General features: G+C 48.6%; 1 long non-coding RNA gene across 1 annotated transcript; it reads right to left on the bottom strand.

Moving 5' to 3' along the window:
• Positions 1-5151: 5151 nt before the first annotated feature.
• On the bottom strand, positions 5152-8087 carry LOC144167386 (uncharacterized). Its single transcript, XR_013321980.1, has 4 exons — positions 7866-8087; positions 6838-6919; positions 6279-6365; positions 5152-5623 (listed from the first exon to the last, which is right to left on the bottom strand). It is a non-coding gene; the product is annotated as an uncharacterized LOC144167386 (long non-coding RNA).
• Between the last annotated feature and the right edge of the window lie 375 nt (positions 8088-8462).

Raw genomic sequence — 8462 nt, 5'->3', positions numbered from 1 at the left:
AGTTCAGAACAAAGCAACCCTGTGGCAGAGCCGGCAGTCGAGATGCTGAAAGGTTTTCACGGTGCAGCAAAACGTAACGAAGATACCGCGACTGAGCGTCTCGTTAGCGTTCCTCCACCAATTCAGATACGCGATGTCGAGCAGCGGCTAACGCAGCGCGTGGCGATTTCGGTGTCGCCTGCGGTTGAGCCGTCTTCTCAGTCCCGGCAGGTCGTACTTACCTACTGTGGTCTTGACAGCCGTAAACAAGAACAAAAACACCCTTCGGTGTTCACTCACAGATGATGTCGCAGAAACGTGCGGCAGGAGTTCCAGTGCGCGCCTGCAGAGTGGTTGTTCTGTTGGTTTCCTGACCCAGTCTGAAACGTTCCTGGGAGCCCCTATTCGTCGAGTGACCGGCCCGGTGAAGCTCCTGCACGGTGTCATACAGCCCAGGCCTGGATTCGAGCGTCTGTCGAGCACTTCTCTTCGAGAGCATCCCTCCAGACAACGGTGTAGGACCATTTTTTATCTGGATCTCGGACCCCCCGTGGAGAGGGAGAGAGAGAGATAGACATTTATTCGGTGAAATCCGGCACCGGGGGTTGCGTCACGCAGGACTCCGCCGCGTCCGTGGAGTCCCCGAAAGGACCCGGCTGGATGACTAATGTTCCTGAGGAGACCGGGCGTGAGGGGCATTACAGCCACCACCTTGATGACTGCCCGATCCGCCTCGTTTCTGTCTAGCCAGGGCTAGCTCCAGCTGCTGGATTACCGTCCGTTGCGTACTGAGGTCCGTAGAGTTGAGCGCGCACTGCACATTCGGGGGGAGCACCCGCGAGTACCCCTGAGTTTCGTGTTCTACACATCCCCACATTACGTGTGGTAAGTCTGCTAGCACCAGTTCACACACACAGCACGTGTCACTTGCGTAGTATCCTGGACACACATAACGCGCCAACGCCGGCGTAATCACTGTGTTTGTCTGTAGTTGACGATAAAGCACTCCCTCGGTACGGGTGAGGAGTGGGTGTGGCTGCACTGTCTTCCTCCGTTGCTCCCGATGCCAGGCGAGTACGTCTCCATAGTTCAGGATTGGGTGCATTTCATTGGAGCTGTCGCAGTCAGTCTCATTTCCCTCCGCCCGCGACGGAAGAGGTTCGGCAGTCGCTACACGGTGTGCGAGCTCTCGTGCAACTTTGTCCGCCTCCTCATTGCGGTTGGGGGTCCCCTTCGATAAGTTTCCCATGTGCGCCGGGAACCATCTGAGGTATGCTCGAGCCATTCTGTTTGTGGGTGCCAAATTCCATGCGACGCTGCTTATCTCATCTCTGCTGTATCTGTGGACAGCAGAGAGGGAGTCGCTCACTATCGTGATGGTTTGACCGGGTTGACAGGTCAACGCAAGTGCTATGGCAGCTTCTTCAGCTTGCACGGCCGTACGGGTCCGGACACTGCCGGCCGTTACACACTGACCATCGCGTGCTCGTATTACCGAGAGTGCAAAGACCCCGGTCTTGTGCTGATGTTCGGCTGCGTCGACGTAATATGCCGAGCCATCGTTTTTATACATGTGCGCTAACGCATTTGCTCGTGCTCTACGACGTCCCTCGTCCAGCCCCGGCTGCACGTTGCGGGGAAGTGGAGGCACGACTAGTTGCTGCGCAAGTAGATGCTTCTTGCCCGCGTGTATCCTTTGGTCTCCCTCTTCAGGCAGGGGGTCCACCGGCGACGTCAGACCCGCCCTGTGGAGTATCTCCCTGCCCGCTTGCGTGGTGCCAAGCCGGGCTATTTGCGATATGCGTTGCGCCTCCCCTATTTCTTCAAGGGTGTTGTGCATTCCCAAGCCAGCCAGTGCCACGTTACTGGTGCTAGGTAGGAGGCCTAGGATGGCTTTGTAGGCCTTGCGAATGGCCGCATCGATCTTGTCCTTCTCATGTCGGAGCCATTTGTGAAAAGCTCCAATGTAGGCTACATGGCTGACCACAAAGGATTGCGCCAGTCACAGGAGGCCCGCCTCCCGCATTCCCTGTTTCCTCGTGGCCACCTGCTTGACTAGGCGCGTGGCCACTCCTATCTTTGTGATGAGTCGGTCTACTGCCGTCGCGTTTCCACTGCCCCGGTTGATGTGCAAGCCCAGAACGCGGATGCTGGCCATGTGAGGGATGGTGCCGTTATCACCGGTGTGCAGGACGATTTCGGCGGCCTCTGCCTCAGCGCTCTTCCTCCAGTGCCCGGCGGGGGGTAAGACCAGTAATTCGGATTTTTGCGGGGAACATTGCAGTCCTGCCCCTTGCAGTTGCGTTTCTATTCGACCTATGGCTTCTTGCAGCTGTTCCTGTATGTGCCCCGTGGCTCCTCCTTTTACCCAGAGGGTCACGTCGTCTGCATAGATGGTATGATGCACGGAGGGGAGATCGGCCAGGCTGTTGGCAACCGGGATCATGACCAGGTTAAACAGGAAAGGGGAGATGACCGCACCCTGTGGTGTTCCCTGGCCTCCCATCACTCGTTCCTCGAACTGGATCTGGCCCGCTTGGAGCTGCGCCGTTCTGCCCGTGAGAAAGGCTCGTATGTATTCGTAAGAGCGCTTCCCGAGGCCGACGCGCTGAGCTTGTGCCAATATGGCCGCGTGCCGGACGTTATCGAAAGCGCTCTTGACATCTAATCCTAAAATCGCTCGGCAATCAGTGACGCTGGGCTGGTCCAGCAGGTCACTTTGTATGAGAAGCATGGCATCTTGGGTGCTTAGCTTATTACGGAAGCCGATCATGGTTGGAGGATAGATGCCGTTCTCTTCCATGTAGCGTTGCCATCTGTTGTTTAGGATGTGCTCCATGACCTTGCCCACACACGATGTAAGGGATATGGGTCGCAGATTTTCGATGTTAGGTGGTTTTCCCGGTTTGGGGATCAGGACCGTACGGGCCGTCTTCCACTGCTTCGGTACGTGACCAGTGCTCCAACATTTGTTGAAGAAGTATGTGAGTGCCGTAATATCTCCGTCGCCCAGGTTGCGAAGCGCCTTGTTGTGCACTCGATCCGGGCCTGCGGCGGATTTGCAGTTGAGTTTACTAACGGCTCTCCTAACCTCGCCTTCGCTGATATCGGCGTCCAATTCGGGGTTTGCCTTCCCTGCATATTCCGGATGGGCGACGCTAGGCGTGGAAGGTAGGTACTTGTTATTGAGATAGTCTCGTACTCCGTCCTCCCCGTGCTGTTTAATCGCTGTGTGCAATATCTGCTCGAGCCGGTGTCTCTGGAAGGACTTGTTTTGTGTTTCGTCTCGGAGAGACCGTAGCAGCTTCCAGGTACGGCTAGCATGAAGCTGCCCATCCGCTTCCTTGCAGACTGCATGCCATTGCTGTCTGGCTAGCTGTTGGCTATACGCCTCTATATCCCGACCGAGTTGCGCAACACGTTTTCGCAAGTTCCTACTTGTTCTATTCCTCCTCCATCGACGCTGAAGGGACCTTCGCGCTTCGATCATGTGGGCCAAATGAGGGTCCATTGTAGGAACGGTGTCCTCAGTTCTGACCTCCGTGCTCGCGTCCTGGACCGCTTTATTTATGTTGTGTGCCCATTCCTCGATATCTTCAATGACGGTGCAGGTGCTTTGCCTGCGGAAGGCTGCCCAATCCGCGAGCTTGTGCACGCGCAAGGGAGTGTTAGCGCCCTCAACACCGAGTTCCAGCGTGATTTCTATTATGTAGTGATCGCTCCCTAAGTTCATACCAGTGTTTCTCCAGCTTACCGGACCCTCGCTTGGCGCGTTCGTGAAGATGAGGTCCGGGGTCGTGTCGCGCACTGTGGACGTGCCGATTCTTGAGGGTTGCTTGGCATCTGTACACTCTAAGCTGGGTAACCCTTAATAGAGGTATACATTTTCGAATTTTTGTAACCTATAATTTATAAGGTACAAATGTAACCTATATCTTCGTAACCCTTATATACGTATACACGTAAGGGTTACTCAGTTATGGGTTACTTTTCCCCTTTCAGCATGTATACCTTTATATAAGTTACATCTACCGCCGTCCAAGGCCACACACCTGGAAGGTGTCATGTTGCACGCCAGGCGCGCTTTCGCCGGCGCCGCAGTGGCGACGCCCCGAAGGCGCATTTCCCGCGTGGTAAACAAATATCGCGTTAGTGGAAGACGATATGTGCGACCATGCTGTCCATTGCGCCGTCTAAACTTTTGCGTCGGGTGTCTTTTGTTCTTCCCTTGAACAAACTGCCGGCCACACGGCTGGGGCTAAAGGAGACGTTACTTTTATAATTCCTAAAATTGCTGTTCTAAAAAGCTTGAAAATGTTGTCTCAATATATATGCATTGCATTACCTGTTCGATAATCGTTACCAAGTTTGTCACCCAAAAATCTTTGAGTATTGGCAAGGATTAGGTCTCACAACAGGCATAACTAAATTTGATGTTTGCATCAGCTTTGTGCCGTTTAAGAAACCAGTATCAAACATGCATGATAGGTCTTTTAGTAAATTGCGGGCATTAATTTTAGCTTTAGTTAAACAACATTAGGCTTTAGTGAAACCAAGCTTTAGTGGAAACATGCACTTGATAGCATACGCCAAAAGGACGCCAAAGTTATGATAACATAGCCTTAAGCCAAAAATTCTTGTCTGACAACTTAGGCTATGATTATCAAAAGAGAATTGCAGTACATGCACACATATTTGCGCATTTCACAGGATCACATTTTAAGACGTTTGACATCAGTAGTTTTGAACATTCACATTTATTATTATAAAACACCTGTGGGCTATTTATTTAAAAGCAAAGCTGCGAACCACCCCAATGTAATTATCGTTCCTTAATGAGTATTAGACGAGTGCGGATTCCTGGCCGAACTGGTTGTTTCCTATATTGCTTTAGACTTCCAGGTAAAACTCGGTTTATTCATATATCCTTATTAAACCTATTTAATAAATGCTGCGTGAACAGCTTCACAAACATGGCCAAATATACAGATTATTTACCTCAATATTTGCACGGATGTATGCAAAGTATTTCGAATTTTTTGGTACTGCAATTGAACAATTTCAGACGAATTCTAGTTTGAGCTACATTTATAAGATGGTTCTCAGAGGTGCACTTTCCCAGTACGGCGTTATTGTCATGGTTCCCCACAGAAAAAACGCAGAATGTGGGAAAGTAGAAAGAACATTTATTACAAATTCACTGTTTCATACAAAGCAGTGTTTATGGCTATGTTCCCTGCATTCTCTGATTCACTCAGAGTCTAATATTACACTTGGAATTCACTTGTCTTTACGAATCCATCTTTACACTTCCCTCTTAGGTTCCTCTCTACAGTTCCACCTGAGTTGTGATTCCCACGCCAAGTTATCGTTTTTTATGCAGCACTAACAAGTTTCTAGGCCGATTGCAATCTATATCTTTTGGACAAACTTTAAATGGGATCTATAATTTCCTGCATGAAAAAAGGCACTTGGAAAAATTCAGAGATAAGCTTCGCAATTTAAGTAGTACACAAGCAGGCACAAAATCAGGGCACGCTGAAGATTTCCCCGAGGTCATCTGAATGACTTGTTCCCTGCTGCCGCAGATGGAGGTATATATGTGAGGGGCCGTCACTTGGATTTCCCCACCTTGAAGAGCCATCTACAGAAAATTTCAGAAAAAGAACAAAATCCAGTGCAACCATAAGCCCCTCACACCAAACCACAGGCATGTGAAGTACGAAAAATATATTGCACGGAAATGAAGACGGAGACCAGAGAATGAAATGAAAGGCCACACCAGAGAAAGAGTTATTTACGGCCTTTCAAATAATTTCAGATCATTTCAGTAATCGTTACACAGAGTGATTTGGCCGCATTGTTCAGAACAACGCGAAGCCACAATAGTCATACCGGCCAACCTTCCCAAATTTTAATCGTGCCGTGTTCCTGTTTATCTCGCAAAATGTTTCTGCATGCTCACCCAGAACAGGCAGAAACTTTGGGCTACGAGATAAACTTACATACGTTTGCAAAAGAGAAAGCAAAAACATTTCCGTGCCTTCATGTGGAATCACTAGTACACGCAACAGAGCGAACGTCGCACTAAACCCAGGAAACGTGCTTTCACGATGCTGACGCTATCTGTGTCACATTTTTGGCTGTACTTAAACATCTCCCCCCCCCCCCCTTGTACTGGCAGTTTCATTTTGAACGAGGATCCCACGTGGAAGCCAAAACGTTTTTCATTTCAGTAAGGTGTTCTTCTACCGGTGATTTCTTCCTCGGCTATTCGTAAAAAGGAATCGGCAACTTACATTTTTTCTCCGTCCAAATGTGTTGTGGGAGAGGATACATCTAGAATTTGCAGCGATCTTCAAGTGGCATTCCCGGGAGGTCTGTACCTGTAATGACTCAAAGGGTTATTTGGGTTAAAATGTAATAGGCTTTAGAGCTGGGCAGTTGGTATACATTCATAATGAAAGAACACCTCAAACTTGACAAGACGAAGAGAAGAACACAGCACAAGCCCTCACTAACAACTAGAGCTTTCTTAAAGAGCTCTTTTGGAAAAAGAGTTCTTCTTGTTGGCTCTGCAAAACCACGCACCTTATAGAATAGGTAGAGTTGCTGAAAAACTACAAAGCTCCATGCTGAGAAAATCGTTATGTGAATTCATAAAGTTCATGTAGTAACGAACTGATAGAAAGAGTCAGTAAGCATGAGGCAAAATAAGATACGAAATATAACATCATAACACTTGAAGTAAGGCCTCGCATTTTTACAAGAGAATCCTACTTTTGTCTGTGCAGGCCTGGGTGCCATCTTTACAAAGAATATTTGAATGAATGAGTTTTAGTTATTGCATTTTTATACCGTTGTTTCCACGGAAATCAGACTTCATTTCAACTTGTGTCATACGCAGAGAAGTCCTGGTTGTCTGCTCAAGGAACACTGCCTGCAAGAAAAATAGTAGTGCTCATAAGATATAGCATAGGTAGCCAGATGCAACCACACTTTTCGAACAGCCAGTAACCGACGAGGGTGCAGCACCCATTTTCACACCTGCACTTGTCTCTGTGTAATTCGTCACAATTTCTGTATCATCAAAAAACAACAACAATCGAGCAGCCTGCATGCTGGCTCATACATACGACCATTCTGTAAAGTCACTTTACTGCACTACACTAGTATCACGCGAGACAACCATTTGCCCTGCAATACCACGCGAATAAATGAAGGACTGATTTGTGCGAATGGGAATAATAAACCCACTAAACATGGTGAAAATACCCCGCTACCTCAAAATGACTAACACCAAATTTACCCACTCAAGGAAAAATTTCGGGCAGCATTTAGTGGACTACTTTTCTGCCGCACACACCTTGTGTTTATCGGATATATTACTACAAGGCCAATAAACTAGGCACCATTCCGAATATATGCAGCGAGAAAAATGAATATTTCCCGATGGCTGAAACAAAATGATAATACCCAGAGAATAGTACGATAATATAAGACTTTATTGGGAAAAAATTCAAATATTCAAGCAGAGCTACCTGACAATTACATGGGTCAATAACTCGTCAAGTGCGCCCGATGCAGCCAACAGCGTAAACAAAACGCTCAACACATGACGAAGACACGCAGAGCAGAAAGCAGGTCACGAGCGGCGTTATCTGTAATAATTTACGGGCTTTCAGGATCGTCCGCTCTAGTCTGACGCAACGAACGTAAGCCCGCGATTTCATTCAATTGCCGTCGCGGGCAACAGAAAACGTCCAGCGAAGCAACCAGTCGGGTAACGAAAATCCCTCTCGAATGCTGCAATTTCAAATTGAAAAGCCTCCAGCGAAAAGATACATCCAATGAAAACACGGAAACCGTTACGGGAATATACTCACCGAGTTCGCTTTCACTGGCGCCGGGGCATTGGTCCAACATGCGAACTTGACGCTGGTCGTAGAAGAACGGGCCGTGTAGCGTTGCCAGTCACAAATGGGCTCGCCGCAGCCTCCGCGACACAAAGCCGACAAATAAGTCTTGTAACAGCAATCCTCGCTTCATTGTAGGGGTATCACAGCGGTAAAAAGGCTCGAGGGGCGCGAAAACGCGGCCACCGGGACTGCGGGCGCCGCCATTTCTCTATATCCCGTCATGCAACAGAGAAATCAACGGCCGTCTGGGGAGAAGGCGCGACGAGCATCTCTTATAGGTTACAGGACGTTTTATAGGTTACAACGTAAAGGTTACATGTCAGATTTTGTTGATGTAACCTATAAATCATTCATGTAACCTATAAACCGCTTTTAACTTCACGCTTGTAACCCTTAGAATGGACTGGGATAAAGAAAACATCAAAATGGATCCATTGTAACCTTTATTTTACAGGTTACATCCCTTTAGAAGTTACATTATGGGTTACCAGGATTAGAGTGTATGAAGGGTGAAGCCCGCTGCCTCGGCCTCTTCCAGAAGGTTCCTTCCCTTGGCTGTCGTGC

The sequence above is a fragment of the Haemaphysalis longicornis genome, unplaced genomic scaffold (genome assembly GCF_048455015.1).
Source record: "Haemaphysalis longicornis isolate Haplotype H1 unplaced genomic scaffold, Haemaphysalis longicornis Haplotype H1 scaffold_2, whole genome shotgun sequence".
In the NCBI taxonomy this organism is placed as follows: Eukaryota; Metazoa; Arthropoda; class Arachnida; order Ixodida; family Ixodidae; genus Haemaphysalis; species Haemaphysalis longicornis.
The sequence above is the reverse complement of the archived record's forward strand: the minus strand, read 5'-3'. Positions and strand labels throughout refer to the sequence as shown.